Here is a 22067-nt window from a genome sequence, read left to right as displayed (position 1 = left end):
AAACCTAAACAATGTTCTATTTCTGCAAAGAAAACTTTCCTTGTTAACCAAAAACGAAGCTTAATAATGTATGTTCTGGGAACCAAAAATTGTTAGCTGGGGAGTAGCTCGTCATAAAAGTAAGTTTGGAGAAAAATGGCAATATACAAGAAAATCTTGATTATTGGCATTTTAGTTTATAAACCGAGGTTTAATTCAATCTAATCTGGATTATGGGTGTGTTATATTCAATTCAGCATCTAAGTCATTATTGTAGAAATTAGATGTGATACAGACTAGGGCTTTAAGAATATGTTGTGGAGCAATTAGAACATCTTCGGTAAATGCAGTTAGAATATTGATGGGTGAAATGCCATTAAATTGGAGAAGGAGGAAACTAGCCACAACATACTGGAGGAGTGAAGGAGTGTTATTAGCTAGGTTCAGACTGGGACACACCGGTTTAAATTCAACTTTGGCATGTATGAGATGTGTGACAGCTGTGTTGTGTTAGAAACTGTGGCGTGTTTTGTTTGTGATCAGTGGTATGACGTATTTCTTAAAATTTCTTCGTTGAGAGCATAAGTCAGTAAGAGTACTGGATATTTGGGGTAAAACAGATGCACAGGGCCATAGACCACTTTTTAACATTTCTATACGACACTGGTTTAGACAGTAGAATATACTATGATGCAATGCTTGGATCGGGACTATTTGGGGAGTTGGTGAAGGATGGAGGAGCTGAACGCGCAGCGCCATCTAATGTTGGATTCCTGATATGGTTCTGTGATTTTAGCAGAGCATCGTTATTGTAGGATATAGTTCACAAAATACGCTAGGTGGCGGTAATGCTCCTAGGAGTGAACGGCCATTAACCAGAAGAAAAAGAACATGCTCGTAGAGCCACAATTATTAATGTAAACACTGCACAGCGACAGTGCAGCATGCCGTTTGATGGGAGTAAGTGGTATAAGCGCACAGCACAGCTGTATGCAATCGGAACTTGGACTTTGCTTGGGTCTTGTGTTTATTACACATATTTCAAATGCAACGAACGAGGTAAGTTAGACTCAGCCAATAACCTCCAAGCTAACACACCAAGTAATAACGTCTTAAAACAGGCTTTATGAGTACTATAGTACTATATAATATATTTTACTAGACCGTGAGTACTCTTTATGGGATATGCAGTCATAGCCATGGCGAGATTACACGGACTGAACTGCACTTATATAGCGCTTTACACTCTGTCTCAATCTCACACACACACACCAATGGTAGCAGAGCTGCCAGGCCCTAACTACTTCTTCTTTTTGTTTTAATGGGGGTTGGCAAACCACCAAAGGTGCATTACCGCCACCTACTGGACTGGAGTGTGGGCAGTAGATTGGCAGGAAGAGAAAAACAAACAATAATTTTAAAAAAATGTATATAATACTAATTATATTAAAATAATATTATATTATAAAATATGATTATTATATTTAATTATAATATTAAATTAAATATTAATTATAGTACAACAAACTAATAATAATAATAATAATAATAATAATACCAAAACAATAATATATAAATAAAAGAAAATAACGGCGCTAACTTGCCATCAGGAGCAACTTGGGGTTCAGTGTCTTGCCCAAGGACATTTCAGCATGTGGAGTCATGTGGGGTCAGTGGGGTCATGTGGGCCGGGAATCAAACCCCCAACCCTACGATTAGTGCACAACCCTCTCTACCACCTGAAGGGAGGAATAAAATCAATATCAACAGCTCAACAATTCAACTAATAGGATTGACTAATATATTCTATCCTGAGGTCAGTGATCATCATCATCATCATCATGTAAGGTGTTATTGAAGAGTGTTTCTTAAATTCTGTAAATGTAGTTAATATTGGGGCAAATTCACACACTTCAGTAAAAGTCAAAAGGTTGCTTTAGTGGCATGACAAATATGAACATTTGTATTGATAAAGCTTGGGTACAGACAAATTAGAAAATAACAACAGAAATAAATAAGTAGACACAAATGTACATTCATTCAACACTACAGTTCAACAGAAACACTAGTAACAAGGCTCATAGAACCCTAACTGGGAAAATATCAATAAAAAATCTCTCGCGCCCTTGTCCTTCTTTCTTTCTTTCTTAATGGAGAATAGGAGCTGCGTTATTGATATATTGATTTATAATTTGTGTGTGTGTGTTGCCCGTAACGCTGGACTGTGTTCCTGCTGTGCTTTTTCTGAATAACAAACACAGTGAAGAGAAAAGTTGCAACACTTTCATTCAAACAAGAACAGTAACAACAACACCACTAAACAAAATGTCCTTTTGTGTAATTTGTGCTTTGAATAGGTTTTTTTTTAGGTTTGCAGAGCGTTCCCTTAACGTTCTCGTAATGTTCTCTTCACCTCAGTTTTTATCATTTATTTGACATATTTCTACAGTCGTGCATCATTAATCATAAAGAAAGCAGTCTATCTAAGCAGATGATCCATTCGAAATCAATGCTTGATCCATTGTTTAATTGCTGTACATAAAATAAACCATGAATCTCAGGATATTAAAAACAGTAATTATCATTTAATGCAAATAAATAAATAAATAAATAAATAAAAATCATAGATAAATTGCAAGAAAATTGTATAATTAAAAACTGAATTATAACTATACAAATGGATAAATGGTTCAACTTCTGATCAGCTTCTCCATTTGAAAGAACATGTTAACTGAAGAATTTTTGAAAAAGGCAACGTAAGTTAAATGGACGTTAGATTAAACATTTAGAATTCACAAAAATACTCTGCTCACATGGATATCAAACAATTGTAAACACAACACCAGTTTATCAAAAATTCTTTGTTATATATAGTGTGCAACAATTATTGGCACCCTTTTAGTCAATACTTGGCCAAGATAACAGCTCTGAGTCTTCTCCTATAACGCCTGATGAGGTTGGAGAATACATGGCGAGGGATCTGAGAACGTTCCTCCATACAGAATCTCTCCACATCCTTCATATTTCGAGGTCCATGCTGGTGGACTCTCCTCTTCAGTTCACCCCACAGGTTTTCTATGGGGTTCAGGTCAGGGGACTGGGAGGGTCATGGCAGGATCTTGATTTTGTGGTCAGTAAAGCGTTTTTGTGTTGATTTTGATGTATGATTTGGATCATTGTCCTGCTGGAAGATCCACAGGGTTCCTTGAAAATGCTTGAATTTTAATGTAGTGTTTTTCAAGGTTTGAAAAGTGCTTGGATTTTGGATAAAGTGCTTGAAATTGTAATTGCATTGCTTTCATAATAATTCGCTATCTTACTGAATAGTTCCCTTTTAGATAAAATAAGCCTAATTGCTGTTTCCTTTTGCGTAAAACGAAAACATCTCGGCTCAAGTCTGCACGTGGGGCTATAGTGTGATCTTCCAGTCTTTTTTGATGTGGCCCTCTGATGGAACAGCGTTGGAGATGACAACATGTCAGGAGGTTTCCGCTTCAATGAGCGTTGACCTGAGAACGAAAATGACAAATTATGGTTAAAACAAGGACCCAATCCTTGAGTATCCTCCTGTAAAAGGACATGCTCTCTTTCAAGCCATGTGAAAGGTAATCTAGCTCCCTAACCCCAACCCTAGGGAAGTTTTGATTAGGCCAGTTAAGTATGTTTAAGCTAGCTGGCAAATTTGCATGCTAACGATGGTCCATGTTCAGGAGGGATGTAAAACGTAACTGTAACCCAATTTTTGCATGTTCAATTAATTGAATGTTGATCATCCAGGGTCGGAAATTAACAGGGGCTTGTGGAAAAAATGCCATCAAAATGAACAAACATGCCCCCCAAATTCAAGATAAAGGGGAAAAATGATCCTGCACAATTAAACTAAATCTGTTAAGACTGTCACGATTAAATCCGCTGAAAACTATTAATCGATATTAAAATCAAGAGCAATAATCAACAGATGATTTTCTCATAATACTGCAGCCCTACCCTGTAATGAATTCTTTCATTCTTTTTCTTTTTTTATTTCATAATGTACTTTATAGGCTGTACTATATTTACATACTATATTTATATTATGTAACATTATATGCATGTTAAGTAATTTAGGTTGTATAGGATGCCAAGTCTACATACAGACAGGTGAGGGAACCCCTCCAGACCCCTTTACACATTTTGAAGTACTTCTGTAAAATTCTTGGGAGGGGGCATGTGCTCCAATAGTGATCAAACTCTACAAACGCCCCTGGGCCAAGCCCATACATGTACCAGCATGACAATGCCCCTTTTGCCAAGGTTGCAGTGAAAGAATATGAGTGACCTGCACAAAGCCCTAACCTGAACCTCACTGAACAGCTTTGGAATGAATTGGAAGGCCGACTGAGCCCCAGGCCTCCTCGCCCGACATTAGTGCCTGACCTCATTAATGCTTTCGTGGCTGAAAGGGAAAATCCCCACAGCCACATTCCCCAATCTATTGAAAAGCCTTCCCAAAAAAGTGGAGGTTATTATAACAGCAAAAGGGGTACTAAATCTCGAATGGGGTGTTCAAAAAGCACATATGGGTGTGAGGGTCAGGTGTCCATATACATATAATGTATTTAAAAACAAAAAACAAAATTGCATTTAAAGTCGTGCTTGAAAGTTTGTGAAGAATATTCTATTTTTCTGCATAAATATGACCTAAAACTTTTAAACTTAAACTTTTAGCCCGTTCCTCAGTACAGAACAGCTTCACCTCTGGGATGTTGGTGTGTTTCCTCACATGAACTGCTTGCTTCAGGTCCTTCCACAGCATTTCTATTGGATTAAGGTCAGGACTTTGACTTGGCCATTCAAAAATGTTAACTTTATTTTTCTTTGGTTAAAGACGTACGGCCCGCGGGGCAAAACCGGCCCGCTAGTGGATTCAATCCGGCCCGCTAGGGGGTTCAATCCGGCCCGCTAGTGGATACAATCCGGCCCGCTAGGGGGTTCAATCCGGCCCGCTATTGGATACAATCCGGCCGGCTAGGGGGTTCAATCCGGCCCGCTATTGGATACAATCCGGCCGGCTAGGGGGTTCAATCCGGCCCGCTATTGGATACAATCCGGCCGGCTAGGGGGTTCAATCCGGCCCGCTATTGGATACAATCCGGCCGGCTAGGGGGTTCAATCCGGCCCGCTAGTGGATTCAATCCGGCCGGTTAGGGGGTTCAATCCGGCCCGCAGGATGAATTTTGAAAGTGAAAAAATGCATAAAAGACACGAACTAGAAATTTTTAATAAAATGCTGTTCCTAAATTATCCACTAGGGGCGCACTGTTTTAGTCAGAGTAGAAGACGCGGCACAACGCTGGGACTCAGACCGAACAGCAGGTGGCAGCAATGCGCCTTCTGCTGTCTGTTATTACACTGTGACGAGTTATACTGCACACATGTAAATGATAATCAGAGGCACATTGCACATGTTTGTCTTAAGAAATCTGAGGTTGTTCATGATGTTTTATAAAAGGATATTTCATTAAATATGAAGATTTTACTAATGTACTTGTACTTCTTTGCACGAAAGCAAAGGGAAAAACATGGACTTATTGTTATTTATAGGTAATTACGCTATGATTTTACTGGCCCGGCCCACTTGACATCTAATTAGGTTGTATGTGGCCCCTGAACTATAATGAGTTTGACACCCCTGCTTTAACCATTCTTTGGTAGAACGACCAGTGTGCTTAGGATTTCTATCTTGCTGCTTATCTTGCTTCTGGAAACGCTTTCCACTAAATTTTGGAACATGGCTGTGGGGATTTACCCATTCAGCCACAGGAGCATTAGTGAGGTTGGGCATGCTTGAACAACATAATCAGAAAGGGCTTTATTTCCATGCACTTGCGCACACACTCGCGCACACACACACACAAGGTATTTGACTTGGTAAGTGAAGTTTCCCATACATACACAAATATTACAACATGACACGATAATAATTATAATAATAATAATAATAATAATAATAATAAGTTCTTGTCTGATACCAGTCAGAACCAAAATTTGGACCTCACAGTGACTGATTCACATGTGCTGTGTCTGAAAGTTATTCAGGATAGATAAGACCTGATGAGATGTGTGAAAGAACCACCTTTTCAGCGTCAGTGACCATGAGAGCAGACGCAGCAACAGCCCTTAAGCAGGCAGAATTACAGGTTCTAGAGATACCTAAGGCATACCTTGAATTACCTGTACTAGAGATTTGGAAAGATATGCTACTGGGCGATAGCTACCACCGTGTTCCTGGGCCAGGACCCCCACCGCAGTGCTTCCATCCTCGGAAACATACAGGTGGAACGGGGACGAGTAGTCCATGATTCCCAGGGCCGGAGCTGAGCTTAATACCTGTTTAGGAAAATAGAAAGAGTTCATCGTGTCCTTAGTCCATTCAATGTTCTACAGAGTCTCCTTGAGACAATAGTTTCTGAGAATTTTGTCCTGGTTTGAGCAGTCAGGAATGCACTGACTACAATAGTTTATAAGTCCCAGAAAACTCCACATATCTCTCTGTGTGGTTGGAGGTGTGACATTGACAATAGCGCGCACTCGGTCGCTGGCTAGGTGGCGCTGTCCCTGAGAGATATGGAAGCCCGGATATTGGACTGACAGAGCTGAAGTTTATTTAGCGAGGCCTTGAAACCGCATTGAGCCACGTGGGTCAAGAGTTTTAGAGAGCCCTCTGTGCAGAGCTCATGTCCTTCAGCTGATAAAAGAATGTCGTCCGCGTACTGAACAAGGCAGCAGCCCTTGGGTAAGATGAGAGTAGATAAGGCCTGATCTACCATAGAGGAAAACACAGCAGGAGAGAAGCACAGAGAAACACAGCCTATGGGAAGACATGTCCATGTGTATTGTTGATTTTTAAAAGTAGACACAAAAAAATGGGCTGTGTCTGCTCAGATACAGGGACTCCATTAAAAAAAAAAAAAAAAAAAAAAGTGCTCCATAAATCAATTACCGTGAAATGTATATGAGAGTGAGAATAGCAGAGAGAATAGAACCATGTCGGGTACAAGAGGACTTATTGGAATTACTATATCATTCATTTGCTTAAGGTCCTGAGTAAAACACCATCCCTTCCCATTTGGCTTGTGGACAGGGTTTACAGGTGTGTTGTAAAGAGATACTGTATGAATGACCACACCCTGCACGAGTAAAGAATCAATTACCGGCTGTATGCCACTTCCTTTTCTGCTGATAGCGAATATTGCTTGCAGTAAATACAGGACGAGTGGTTTTGAGGTTCACAGCATAAGGGGTTTCCTGAATGAGGGCTACTTCATTAGTATGCCCATAAAGTATTGGGCACAGAGGCAAATGCATCAGGCAGCGGACGCTTAGTGCAGTCAGTCAGTCAGTCTCATCGCCACTGTTTTGAGCATGTTCAGCTCCAGGTTGTTTTGACTGCACTAGACAGACCGCTGTTCAACTTCCCTTCTATAAGCAAACTCATTGCTCTCCTGGATGTGGCTGATGACTCTGGTGTCACTGCAAACTTTGGGAGCTTCAGGACAGAGGGGTCTGTAGAGGTGCAGTCATTGATGTAGAGAGAGAGAGAAGAGCAGCGGGGAGAGCACAGAACCCTGAGGAGCGCCAGTGCTGATTGTGCAGGTGCTAGATGTGAATTTTCCAGGCTTCACTAGCTGCTGCCTGTCTGTCAGAAAGCTGGTGATCCACTGACAGATTGCAGTTTGCACAGAGAACTGGGTTCATTTAGACAGTTGGAGATCAGGAATGATGGCATTTAAAGTCGATCTGAAGTCCACAGATAGGATACTTGCATAGATCCCTGGTGACCTCTAGACTGCATCATCCACTGACCTTTTTGCTCAATAAGCAAACTGAAGGAGGTCCAACATCAGTCCAGTGATGTCTTTCAGGTGGGCCAAATCTCTGAAATGGTTTCATGACCGCAGACGTCAAAGTAACAGGTCCTAAGTGCAGGCTGAGTAGTAGGAGGGGGGAGGGGTGTAGAAGGTCGGAGCGGGTGTGGGGTGTAGAAACGATTCAGGTCATCAGTTGTTGATATCCAGCAGATAGAGAGGATGACGTCTTGTAATTGCTGATGTCTTTCAGGCCTTTCCACATTGATGCAGGGTCATTGGCTGAACGATTTTCTGCCCCAAAGCTGCTCTGTGGACAGAGCGATATGTGTCTTTTATAGTGTGTAGCAGTAGCCCAGTATGTTTCTGTTTCTGGTAGGGTTGCACGGTATACCAGTACTACAGTAGTATTGCGATATTAAAGCTTCAAAACACCGCAGATGTATTTTTTAAACAGTAGTATCGTCAGTGTGGTAGTACAGTAAGTAACATTGTATGTGCGGCAGTTAATACTATATTCACCAAAACGACACATCTATGTCGTTACAATGCGTCTATAATGCTTTTGCAGACTACCCAAAGGTTAGTGACACTTCATTTAAGCTAAATTGTTTACGTTAATCTTGAAAGATTTCCTGTTTGCTAGCAAGCGAGCTAACATTATGCTAACCGCTGTGTAAATACTAAAATTAGCTGAAGTGAGCTAACATCGTTAACTGCTGTGTGTAAATGCTAAAATTAGCCAGTGAGCTCATGTTCCACTATCCTCTGTGTGTAAATACCAAAATAAGACGAAGCTAGTTAACATTACGCTATCTGCTTTGTGTATGTAGTTTGCTAGTAATTGAGCTAACGTTATGCTAAGCGATGTGTGTAAATAGTAAAATTAATAGAATATAGTATTAGTATAGAGTTAATTTCCAAATTCAGTTATTTATTCCTAATGATGTGTTCATTCTTAGTTCTGTGAGGACAATTTCCATTTGCATTATTTCGTTGCTCGAGGGAACAATAGATGAAATATGTGGCACATTCAATTAGCTGCTTGCCAGTTGTATGAGTGTGCTTGAGTTTTTCCAATAGTCAGTTATTCATTCTCATTAATAAAGTATCGTGAGGAAAATTCAGTTCGTCTGTTTTCATTTGTATTTCCGTAAACTTATCGTTTGTTGTTTGGTTCCATTTTTAAGATTTTGAATTATGAATTAAGACTATTGTGTGGTATTGTGATACTGCTCGGTATTTGAGCTGGTATAGTTGCATAAGATATGTTTATGGTGTCGTGACAACCCTAGTCTGTGGTGGGGCTTGTAAGGAACAGTCTGTATTTAGGCAGTTCACGGATGAGGTTTGCTCTGTAAAACTCCCAGAGAATCATAATGCAAGTCTGGGTGGTGTTGCTCTGTCTGTAATTTGATCAGTCAGCTTTTGCAGTGCCGTGCTCGTGAACGTCATTTAATTAAATCCCTTAAATCCCTATTTTTACCGTCCATCCCAAACATGTCTGATTTTTGCAGACTTTTCAGACACGTTTAAGAAAATGAAGACTGAAATAAATACTCCCTTGAAGAACTCCAGAGCGACTTCCATTTTGCCATTTCAGAGATAGACAAAGTTTGGGGTAACCAATTGTGCAGCAGTTTATTAGATACAAATAAAAAGCTGTACGCAGAACTATATGATTTTAAAAAACAGATTCAGAAGGAAAATTATTTCAACCATACCAAGAAAATCTTGAAGGTTCAACCCCAACATCCTTCACTGAATCCTTCCTTAATTGTTGAGTAAAACTAGCTTTAGCAAACTGCTATACATTGCTTCCTAGCTCTTCCTACCTCAGACTCTGGGTTACTGATTGGAAGGTCGAGGGTTCAAACCCCGGTGCAGCCAAGCTGCCACTGTTGGGCCATTGAGCAAGGCCCTTAACCCCCTCTTCTACAGGGGTGCTGTATAAGACCCCAAATTCCTGGTATGCTGGGGTATGCGTAGAAGTCAATTTCACTGTGCTGTAATGAATAGATGACCAATAAAGACTCATTACATTACTAAAGGGGAAGCAAAGACAGAATTTTTAAAAAAATGATATTCAGTTTATTTGCTAAAACAACTTCACCATGAAGTGTCAAGGGCAACCCTGTCTTCAGATATCATACTTGGAGATCTAAAATTAGTTTGCAGTAAATTTACCTTTGTTATTGGTTGATATTGTATGTTATATATTGAATTTTTTTTTTTTTTAATTTCCCAGGATGCAAAGACTCTCATGTGACTCAAACATTCAGTACATGCATCATGAGATGTTATTCTTTACCCTGTCTTATAATGTTTTTGTTTGTTTTTTAGTTGTTATACATGAAGAGGAGGAGGAGGATGTACCACCAAATGTGAAAATATTTAAATCATCTCACATGTCAGCAAAACTAACCTACAAAGAAAATTACGTCCCATATTCCACAAGATTTCTGGAACTTTTCAGACCCAAAGCTGATGACGCTTCAGGAAGTCAAAATAATGAAAAATAAAATGTCATTTTGAATTACACTGCTGTGCACTGCTGTACTCCCCTACATTGTCCATGAACAGTTTTCCATGAATCTACTTTAAATTAAAAAAAAAAAAGAAGAAGTAATAGTAGTGTCTGGATTTGTTTTTTGCTTGTACCATTAATAAATATATATATATATATATATATATATATATATATATATATATATATATATATATATATATATATATATAAATATATAAAACTGTTAGGCCAATGATATATATAACTGTTAGGCCAAGTCTTCTGCTCTGATGTTTTATCCTATGTAATGTGAATTTGTTATAAGAAGTGATATGTATATTATTATGTATTATTACTATTAGTATATTGTGTTAAAATGATTAAGATTTTCAGTCTAGTTTTCTTAGACTCTTCTTTCAATATCTTAGATTTATAAATTTGCATAATTACATTAGGCCCAGTTAGTTGCCTTGTCGTCCCCCCCCCCCCCGCCCCGCCCCGCCCCGCCCCGCTGGCCTGCACTCACACTGCACTTAACGTTCTGGGTCCGAGCACGCTTACATCGTTACGATGCGACTTTTTGTTTAGAAGAAAATTGCTCTCACACGATGAGATGCACGATGGAGTCCATCATTGTTATGTTCCTTTTTGTGGATTATTTTGAGTCGTTTGAGGCCTGGTGACACATGGTCCTCTCACATGCCTAATAGATTTATCACTTCTACAGCGCAGTGATTTTCTTTTAATTGTGCTGCACGTATCAGAAGATTGTTACGGGGCAGCTGACATTGAGGGAGGAATTTGCAGCTTTACTCCCTGACTTCAATTCCCATTCATCAAGGTGAGAACCAGACCCGAATATTCTGGAATTAATAAAGAAGTAGTAATAGAAGATGTTCGTTGTTGTAATGATGACAGTAGCATGCACACACGTATTGTAGAAGCCCTTGTTGGTTAACATTAGCTAAAATTATTGTGATTAGGCTACTTTAGTCTGACACAAAATATTGGTCTGTCCCTTAGCATAATAACAAACAAAGTCTACTGTTTATTTAATTGTACTTCAGAGTGCTGTAAGGTAATAGTCAATGCATCAAGTCATCCCTTTCCCACCATGTTAAATGGAATAGTTGTATCACTGACGTCAGATTTTGAGTTCTGAGCTCGGCCAGATTTCCCCAGTGTGGGATCAATAAGGGAACAAGGGAAGTTGTCCTGGGCCCGTGTTCGGAGGCATTTGTTGAGGGCCTGGCAGCATTATTTGCAACCTACTACAACTTTAACCTTCCTTACCCGGATGAAGCTGCCTGCACGCTGGAATTTATCCAGCGGTAAGTCAAAGTTTTAACTCTCTCATTATTTACTCTAGACTTCTACATTTACTTGACCTTTATATATATATATATATATATATATATATATATATATATATATATATATATATATATATATATATATATATATATATATATATATATATATGTACTTGTCCTTACTCAAAAGTTATAGTAAACATGTATTTCCACTTCAATTTGGACTCCTAGTTCTCATGTCCATTATATTATATTGCCATTAAGAATGTTTGAGATTCCAGGATTTATTAAGATTAGATATTTGTGGAACATTTTCACAAACGGAAAATCAGACAGGCAGTTAATATTGCTAGGTTTCCAGCTAACTATTTTTTATGTGAATTTTAAATTTGACCTTATGAGGACCATGTACAATGCCTCCAAAACCATAACTACAACTCTCCCGAAATATCTTGTGGGAATATTTTATGGAGATCATTCAACTGCTCCATCACCACAAGGCAGGCTCCCTTAAGACAACTTGCATGATGCAGCACGATGATTTGCATTTTCTTTAGCTGTATTTTAGAAAAGCTGCAAGGTCAATTAATTGTTTGTGCTATACACCAAAGACATTTGGGTTTGAGATCAAAAGATGGATATGAAAAGAGAGTTTAGGATTTCAGCTTTTATTTCCTGATATTTACATGCCGAAGTGTTAAACAACATAAAATATAGAACCTTTTGTGTCTGATCACCCAATTTTTAGGTGAGCAAAAGTATAGGAACAGATAAGTCTTCAGGTAAATTAAGGTAAATGACACCTAATATTTGGTTGCATACACCTTGCTTGCAATAACTGCATCAAAAATCACCAAACTGCTGGTTTCTTCTGTTGGGTTGCCTTTCCAGGATTTTACTGCAGCTTCTTTCAGTTGTTGTTTGTTTCGGGGGGTTTCTCCCTTCACTCTCCTCTTAAGGAGGTGAAATGCATGCTCAGTTGGGTTAAGATCTGGTGATTGGCTTGGCCAGTCTAAAACATTCCACTTCTCCCCCATGATAAAGTCCTGTGTTGAGTTTTGAGTGTTGAGGCAGTGTGTTTTGGATCGTTGTCTTGCTAAAGGATAAAGTTCCTCCTGATGAATTTGGATGCATTTCTCTGTAAATTGGCAGACAAAATGTTCCTGTAAACTTCTGAGTTCATTCTGCTGCGACCGTCATGAGTTGCATCATCAATAAAGATTAGTGAGAATGTTCCAGAAGCATGCAAGCCCAAGCCTTGACACTACCTCCACCATGTTTCACAGATGAGCTTGTGTGTTTTGGATCATGACAAGATCCTTTCTTTCTCCACACTTTGGCTTTTCCATCATTCTGGGAGAGGTTGCTCTTGGTTCCAGAACTTTTGTTGCTCAGCTCTGTATTTCTTTGCAAATTCAACACTGTTCTGATGTTTTGGGGGTTTTCTTCACAGCTCTCACAATGTTTCTGTCATCAGCTGCTGTTGTTTTCCTTGGCCAACTCATTCGGTGTCTGTCCACACCAGTGGTTTCTTTCTTTTTCAGGACATTCCAGTTTGTTGTATTGGCTATGCCCAATGTTTGTGCAATGTCTGTGATTGCTTTTCTCCCATAGACAGCGCTCTGATCTTCATGTTGGCTTATCTTTTCTAACAACAAATGAAGTCTTCACTGGTGAAACTAATGTCTAAAACCAAGACTAGAGATGTTCAGAGCTATTTATTGTTTAAAAACTCAATCTAACAGGACACACCTGGGTAACAAGAAACACCCATTAGTCGCATGTTCTCTCAGTTAGTCGCATGAATCTCCCAGTTTATATAAATTCACAGTTGCTCTCGCAATTTCAGTGACATTTATCGTAAACATACCTTATTTCTACTGTAATTTTATAGTGTACATATACAGCAGTATGCTGTGTTTTTACAGTACAGATGTATGTTAATGATTTACAGTGTTCTTATTTATTTACAGTCTTACTGGCAACTAAAATTGCCAATAAGTTACTATCAATTTTTCAATAAATATTTCAGTGTACACTTAAGGTCATTGGTGTAATTTTACATCTAGTCACAGACTTATCATTTGAGACCTATGTAAGTAACATCTCTAAAACTGCACATTTATCATTTGAGAAACATGGCACTGAAACATTAAACACTACTGGAACTTCAAATGGGATCGGGTTCTATGGGAAGAGAAACCAGAATAGAGCTTTTTGGTAATAAACACAGAGGTGGTTTTGGAGCACACAGAGAGGTAGCCATATGGAAAAGTCCCTCATGCCCATAGTTAAATATGGAGGTGGATCTTTAATGTTTTGGGACTGTTTTTCTGCCAGAGGACCTGGACATTTTGTTACGATACATGGCATCACCTGACTGCCTCTGACAGAAAGCTTCAAATGGGCCGTGGTTGGATCTTCCAGCAGGACAATGATCCAAAACATCATCAAAATCAACACAGAAATGGTTTACTGACCACAAAATCAAGGTCCTGCCATGACCATCCCAGTCCCCTGACCTGAACCCCATAGAAAACCCGTGTGGTGAACTGAAGAGGAGAGTCCACCAGCGTGGACCTCGAAATGTGAAGGATGTGGAGAGATTCTGTATGGAGGAACGCTCTCAGATCCCTCGCCATGTATCCTCCAACCTCATCAGGCGTTATAGGAGAAGACTCAGAGCTGTTATCTTGGCAGAGAGAGGAAGTACAAAGTATTGCCTAAAAGGGTGCCAATAATTGTTGCATACCTATATGTAACATTTTTTGATGTTTGATGCCCATGAGAGCAGAGTATTTTTTGTGTTTGTTTTTTTTTTAAACAAAAGATCAAAAGGTTAAACAATAAAAAGACACAGCCTTCTTTGCACATATTTATCAAGGGTGCCAATATTACCTGAAGTGGTACCTGAGGACAAGAATCACTTACAACTGTGGCAGGCTGTGCTGTTGCAAAAGGGTCAGTTAATACAATGTGTTAGACAATTGTAAGAAAATGAAACCAGTTAGATTCTCAATGTACGTTCTCAAACAAATGCAACTAATATAGAAAGACGTAAAGGACATTTACAGTTAAGATGACAGTACACACCTTAATGCAGTCAAATAAAAGGAGCTTACAGCTGCTCAGTCGGAGTGAGTGAAGATAATGGTTGGGACAGTTATTTAGATTACAGCTTAGGAAATATTACCTTTTTGGAGAATGTTTTTGTGCTTCATTTTGACTCGGCTCCAAGTTCTTCTGGGTCCAGAAGGATTGCACCTGATAAAATATGAAGCTTATATATTATTTGATGAAATTCATGGATGGCAAAAATAAAGGCTTATCTATTTAATATTACAACACCGGTCCGATAGGGACATTGTTATATATTTATAAACTTATAAACTCACACATTTACTCGATCCATTATTTTTCGCCAAGCCTATCCTTTACTGATGCAGCAGTATTACTTTTTTCTTTTGTTACACTTGGCTTATATTCCTCAGCATGCATTAAAACCTCTAACTCTGCTTTGCTAAAGTATTCGGCTCGTTTTTTTCTCACCCTGGGTTTCCATGGTGACCCCTGATATCAGCAATCCATTGACAATGTCTTTATGTCCTCAACGTGTGCGCGAGTTAACTCTGAGTTACCAATAGGAGGTTGAATTTACTCCTCACAGGCGTCCTGGAACCGGAAAACCCAGATTAAGCAATGTTTGGGTTAATCAACCTAGAGTTCAGGGTTTATGTGACGGTAAGTTAAACTGGCTTTCTGGAATACCCCCCCAGAAAATACGATGAGTGACACGCGCAAATGAAGTAGCATTTGGATGCATTTTAATAACATAGACAACATAAAGGCAGAATGTAGAATTTGTACTGTAAAAATATCATATTGAGCAGGGTCTACTAACAACCTTCACGTTTGCACACTGTAATTTCTGAGTGTGATTTACGCCCTGTGTGTGTGGAGTTTGCATGTTCTCCCCATGCCGCGGGGGTTTCCTCCGGGTACTCCGGTTTCCTCCCCCAGTCCAAAGACATGCATGGTAGGCTGATTGGTGTGTCTAAAGTGTCCGTAGTGTGTGAGTGTGTATATGATAGTGCCCTGTGATGGATTGGCACCCTGTCCAGGGTGTACCCCGCCTTGTACACGACGCTCCCTGTGATAGACTCCAGGTTCCCCGTGACCCTGAAAAGGATAAACGGTATAGAAGATGGATGGATGGATGGAACCTTCTCTGTACGTTCTTTTTTTGTAACCAAAAACTAACCTTCCCAGAATTTGTATTTAGGTGATTGTGGGACAACCTAAAAAGAACCTATACAGAACGTTCTCTAATGGTTATTTTCAGGTCAATTTAGAGAATTGACATTTCCTTCAACACTGGCAGATCCCAGGGTGGGGCCAGAAGGGCACTGGCCCCGGCTGAAATCTGATTGACTCCTGAAGTGCTCCTGTCCTGTCAATCATCACTGATCTGCGTCCGAACATTCCATCAGCTGAGTTGGTTTGTTTGAAATTCAACCCGCGTAACCATTTATTCTACCGAATCTTATAATGGCTGCTGCTCAGACAGTGCATTTTCATCGTCCTTGTACACTTAAACTTCAATATTAAGTGCCTACTCATCACTTTAACTAACATCACAAAGGTTATTATTGTTGGTCACTTAACTTCTTTTTGTCTCGTTAGGAGGTTAGTGTCGGAGATCTCCCCTCGCACTGAGCCCGGAGCGAGCAGTGCTGGATAAGCAATGTTGGATGGTAACTAGTTAGCTGGGTAATTAGTTAGGTTTCACACATTACAATCACAAACCTCATGTTATCTTGTGATCTAAGGAGGGAGATTTGGGAAGGGAATCGTGTGAAACGGTTCTGGGAGGTAATTATATAAAATCATTTCCAAGACAGACTTTGGCTCAGGCATTATCAGAATGACAAAACAACGTTTCAGTTGCGGTGCGATGAGACTGGTCCATTGGTTAGTGCGGTTATGTCGAACCCACTGCGCCCCAGTTCTCACAGTAAAACACTTTACCATTGGAATGTTTAAGTTGGCTACATGCACTGAATATCCAATCTCATCAGCCAATTATCCAATCACATGATTCGTTGAGGAAAAGCCACACAACGGTTTTTGATGCGCATCCAGGAATTTACACAGTAGGATAACTGTGTTTCTGCATGTTTTCGTATTGAATACAAACACATTATCTGCCTCAATCGAGCACACAGGTTTTTTTATGCACGTTTTGGAGATTTTACTCACATCTGGTGTTTCCATCCAGCTTTTTTTTTTTTTTTTTTTTTGCGAGATATACCAACATTTGCTTAGAAATACATGGATGGAAACACAGCTAGGGACAGCAGTTATGGTGAGAATCGGGAGACAATGAGCGAGAGAATATGGGAGATCTGCTTTTATTAAATAATCTCAGACCGTTTTGTATATAGTTACAGTAAAATATCAGCTCAAGTCAATATCAAAATCACTTCATATTGCGATGCTGCTCTTGAGCTATAATTGGTGTATTTGTCAGTGTATATGAATACATACAAACCTCTTTTAAAATGAATATATTAATCTGAGAACCAAACTGCAGAGTCTTAAATGCTTTTCAAGAGAATTTATATCGTAAAGAAGCTTCGATTTTTTTTCTGTTGGGCGTCAGACAACCAGACGTGGCCGTACACAAACTTTGTGATATTAAAGGCCTGTATAGTACAAGTTTATTTACTCATATAATTGTTTAATCGAATGTCCATGAAACGTACAGTGCCTTTTTCATTTCTTTGTTAAATATGCAGATGAGGGTAGTGGAAGAAGTGAACCTGTCTTTTCATGTGGAGAAGTTGATCAGAATTTAAACTGATCAGTTTTTACAGTCACAGATTTTTTTTTCTTTTTAATGATATTTTTTAAAAAAAAGTTCTTGCAAATTTTTTATCTCTGAAAATGTCCTCAGATGAGTGGCTTATTTTATTTTACGTAAACAATTCAACAATGGATCAACGAAAACATTGTGATTGTGTGCAGGTTATTGATTTATTTATTTATATAGACTGTTTTGTGTATGATTGATGATACATGAATGTATGAATATGTAAAATAAATGATAAAAATTGAGGTTAAGAGAATGTTAACAGGACGTTAAGGGAACGCTCTGCAAACCTAAAAACAACGTTCTGTTTCCGTAAAGAAAACTTTCCTGGATAACCAAAAACAAACCTTGAAGAATTTTCTTGGAACCAAAAATTGTTAGCCGGGAGTACATGTGATAGTGTTTGATGTTTATACATTATTTAAGATTTTTATACTGAACATGATTTAAATTATGGTATTCTGTAAATTATGAGGTTTAGTATAATGACATTGAATAATTTAAGTGATATATGTGCACCATGTTCAAAACCATCAAAACATTGCTAAATTTGGCTGAATTATGAAATCCAGAAGTGATACTAAATAAAGAGGTGTTTGGGAGTTGAAAGAGGCGGTTCGTGCCACTGAGCTGAGCCAAGTGATCGGGCTCAGAAAAAAGAACCGGAGTTACCATGACTGCATGCAGGGGGTCTGGGGGAGGGGCCTGACGGGCCTGTGTGACGTGTGACCCAATGAGCAGCGCAGCGCAAATTCATTTGAGTTCTACCCATAATTCTACTCTAAAATACTTAGTATACTGCTATCAACAGTTCCTAGAACAATGCCAAACAAGGCTGAGATTAGTTGACACTAACAGATTCGACAAAGCCCTTGAAAGATATGATAACAGACACACACACAGTGTGGCGCACGAACAGAGATTTAAAGGCTTTTTAAGTCACCACATGATGCTTCAACGCCAGTCAGAGAATCACACAGACCAGCTTTTCAGTTCTCTGGAGAACCTTCATGTGGCTCCATTAACATGAGATGGAGGTAAATACACTAATAAATGCAGCTGCAAGAGTACATTATGGATTATTTTATTAAATGGTACTCCATGCTAAATGCTCCTATTAAATGCTATGCGGAAAAGCATAGCAAGCTTGAAGGCATTCCCTACGCAGCATCGTGGTCTAATTGTGAAGTAATTTTCAACTGTTGCATGTACAATATACCAGAATGTATTTGCGTTCATTTTAATCTACGGTGGATTACCGAATCCTTCTCTATCCACTCTCACTTGTCAGTCTTCTGTGAATTGATGAGTTGTAAGTGTTCCTCCAGGTGACGATGACTACACCCCAAATCACTACAGTTTCTGCCTTGACAAGCTCTTTCTGTTTGCCAATAAACAGGTGTACCCCTTCAGAATAAACTCCAACAACGCTGGAGTTTCCATTAAGCAGAACAAACAAGGAAATCTCGGTGTATACATAAACAGATCGTTTATCTTCCAAGAACAGGAACACGTAACTGTAGGCCTGTCCAGATACCCACACGTGCAGTCATTGCACTTGACCACTTGTCTGCTTATATGACGTATTTCCTGTATTTGGTCCAAGTGGGAGTGAAGACCGCAGGTGTGTACAGAACTTCATTACCCGATGAGACACGCTTAGCAAGTGCAAAAATGTTGGTCCAGGTTGCGGCAGTGGTTCTCGTCGTTCTTAGTGTTCTTTTAAGAACTTACAATTACAGAACACAGCGACGCCATGAGCAACCAACCAACCTAACTCTGATGAGTGAATTTCGGGTAAGTGAAATGAGGTTTGTGATGTTACTCGATCGGCTGTGAGATTTAAATGGTCAAAGTAAGCACACGTGTTAACATATTTGATTATTCTTTGTGATATTATTATTTTATTATTCTCAGACGGACAAAATCTGTGTGTGATTTGTAAAGAGCAAATTGCGATGACAGCTAATTAGAATGAATGTGTCTTGTGTTTTTACACAAATTTAGGTTACAGCACCAAGATATGAAGTTATAAATACCATGCCCGTTGTTCAGGTGTACCTAGACGGACGTGCTGATCTGCGTTCGGATTTCCGTCTTTCTCTGACATCCGTGAACGATTTCATCCAGTTAATGCGCGCTGAGGACCATGGTTGGGGACGCACCTTGGAGGTTCTAGTATTTGTGTACTGGATGGCTTATGGACTGTCTTACAGAGTGACTGCAAATGTCTAATCCCTATGTGAATAATTTAAACTTGCAATACAATTACCTTTTCACACACGAGTAACGCTAACGGTGGCAGTTAGTATAGTGTTGTAAAAATGCACATTTTGATTTTCAGTACTTTGCACTTTAAATTATGGTTAACAAGTTTCCTTTCTTTTACGTGGGCTTTCCGTCTTCTTTGATTTCTCTTGGATTCCAGATGGCCTTGGCTGAGCTTCTCGGGAATGTGTGCCTGCTGCTGAGGACTGGGTATCTCCTGCTATGGACTGACTAATTGCCACTGCAGGCATGTCACACCCTGCTTGTTTCTCTGTACCTTCACATACACTGACTAACAGAAGCCCTGCCCCCTATAGCCTCATCCATGCCTGCATAAAACAGCCATGTGACTGCTGTCTCCTCTCCTCTTTCTGTCCCTGACCCTGAGATCTTTCATTTCTGCTTCATTTCCCATCAAACAATTAAGAGAAGAGATATACATACATACAATTTAAGTACAAAAATGCACAAAATGCATAATCGTTCTAAAGTGCATCACATACAACTTAAAAGAACTGAGTAAAATGACTATTCTTGAATGATTTTTTTTGTTAACAGTTTGCCCTGCTGAAAAGACCAGCATATGTTGTTTTCACTCCCCACCAAAACACTGAATGTTTTGTATATACATCTGTTCTGAAATGAACAGCGTTCCCACTTAATGATCATGATCTACACTTACCTGAAACCTTCAGCTGCAGAATTCTTTGCGTCTGTAAACAATTCTTCATTTTCTGCACGCAGCTTTATACATGTAAATGTCTGTTCAGTAGTCCCTATGTCACAGACCACACGAGTTAATAACTGTGGTGTATCTAATTAAGTGAGAATAAGCACTTGCAAACGTTTTACAAAATGCATATCATCTCTGCAGACGACACCATGTGACTCTTTACGTTTTTCTACCAAATTATATGTAATATCTAATTCATTTAGCTTGCACTGGAAAGTTTTCCTCGACATCTCGCGATTTCGGGACACACACGTTCCTAAACATGCTGAATGATGGGAGACACTTCGCCTCGAATATCGCTCCCAAGCGGTAGAGATAGAGTGGATTTAGTGTGCCTTAAGGCAGGGATTCCCAGACTTTTCCAGGGCCCCCGAAATGGCATTAAAATTTGACCGAGGGTCCCCTTTTGTGAGATGTCTTTAAAACACATCAAAAATACAGACTTCTGAATATATCCCCCTTTTTTATTAATAATTACATCTTACATCTTTACATTACATTAGGAATTGATTGTGTGTGTGTGTGGTTGTCTGAGAGTGAGGATTTATTTTTCACACCAAATTGTTGAGGTCCCCCGGGCGCCCCCTGGCGGCCCCCACTTTGAAAAACACTGCCTTAAGGGCACTGATCTTTGGCATTTTTCAAGACCTTGCGCACTGACTTCCTGTCACGTGCACGCGCTATCAAGTGGCCAAGACCGCAAATGTGAGTATTTGGACATGCCCTGTGTGCATGGCTGTAAGTACACACATGATAACCTATTCAGCCTCTCGGACTTTAATTTGCACTGCTCAGTGGCTCGTGCAGGTCTCGTGGCTCGCGCTGGGAGGGCCAAACTGGTCCGCTCTACTGAATGGAAGTTCGGATCATTTTACTGACTCGGATCTTTGAATCTCCTTCAGCAAAATGAACGGATCTTTTTACGAGTCATTTCGTTCATTTCAGCAGAATTGAATAAAAATGTTAAATTGCCCCAACACATCTAGTACTTAATAAACTATAGAATAAACTATAGGCTAATGCAATTATGAGAAATAGAAATGATTCATCAATAGTTTAGCAGGTGTTCAGTCTATGCAGTCTGTCAGTTCACCTCACCTCCTGATACGACTCCTTCTTTCAGAAATGATTACTTCACCTCTCGAGTCTTCCGGTCCGAGCTCTTCGTTCATCCTGTTTTCACTACTGCATGGTGCATTGCCTATGCGGCGGTCACCGGGAGAACGAAAGACTCGAACCCGAAGACTCGAGAGATGAAATAATAACGTCTGTTTCCGGTACAGAACCTATGGAGATGTTTCAGCGCATGCGCGGACAGAAATGAACGAATCACTCTCTGAGACGACTGTGTGTGTGGATCAGGTGGGAGAGCGGCTTGTCCACTAATCGTAGCGCTGGCAGTCCGATTCCCCCCATTATTTATTTATTTTTAAGCAATAACGTAGATGTTCACTGAAGCGATAATAAGACAAAACGAGTCATGCGATGTTTTTGCTTTTATTTTAAAAGTTTAACGTTCAAATAACGAACATAACAACATACGGAG

At 39.5% G+C, this 22067-nt stretch overlaps 2 long non-coding RNA genes across 3 annotated transcripts; one reads left to right on the top strand and one right to left on the bottom strand.

Annotated features, from left to right (window-relative positions):
- Nucleotides 1-182: 182 nt before the first annotated feature.
- LOC128628797 (uncharacterized) lies at nt 183-10451 on the top strand. The gene is made up of 2 exons (XR_008397595.1): nt 183-1038; nt 10170-10451. It is a non-coding gene; the product is annotated as an uncharacterized LOC128628797 (long non-coding RNA).
- A 2900-nt stretch (nt 10452-13351) lies between these two features.
- On the bottom strand, nt 13352-21964 carry LOC108273057 (uncharacterized). Of its 2 annotated transcripts, XR_008397590.1 has the most exons (6): nt 21620-21964; nt 20471-20564; nt 15198-15320; nt 14842-14912; nt 14547-14596; nt 13352-14340 (listed from the first exon to the last, which is right to left on the bottom strand). It is a non-coding gene; the product is annotated as an uncharacterized LOC108273057 (long non-coding RNA). The 2 variants fall into 2 exon arrangements; XR_001814237.3 differs by having other exon boundaries at nt 13352-14912.
- Between the last annotated feature and the right edge of the window lie 103 nt (nt 21965-22067).

This window comes from Ictalurus punctatus, chromosome 12 (genome assembly GCF_001660625.3).
Source record: "Ictalurus punctatus breed USDA103 chromosome 12, Coco_2.0, whole genome shotgun sequence".
NCBI classification, from domain to species: Eukaryota; Metazoa; Chordata; class Actinopteri; order Siluriformes; family Ictaluridae; genus Ictalurus; species Ictalurus punctatus.
Note: the sequence above shows the minus strand (reverse complement) of the source record. Positions and strands in the feature narration are given on the sequence as shown.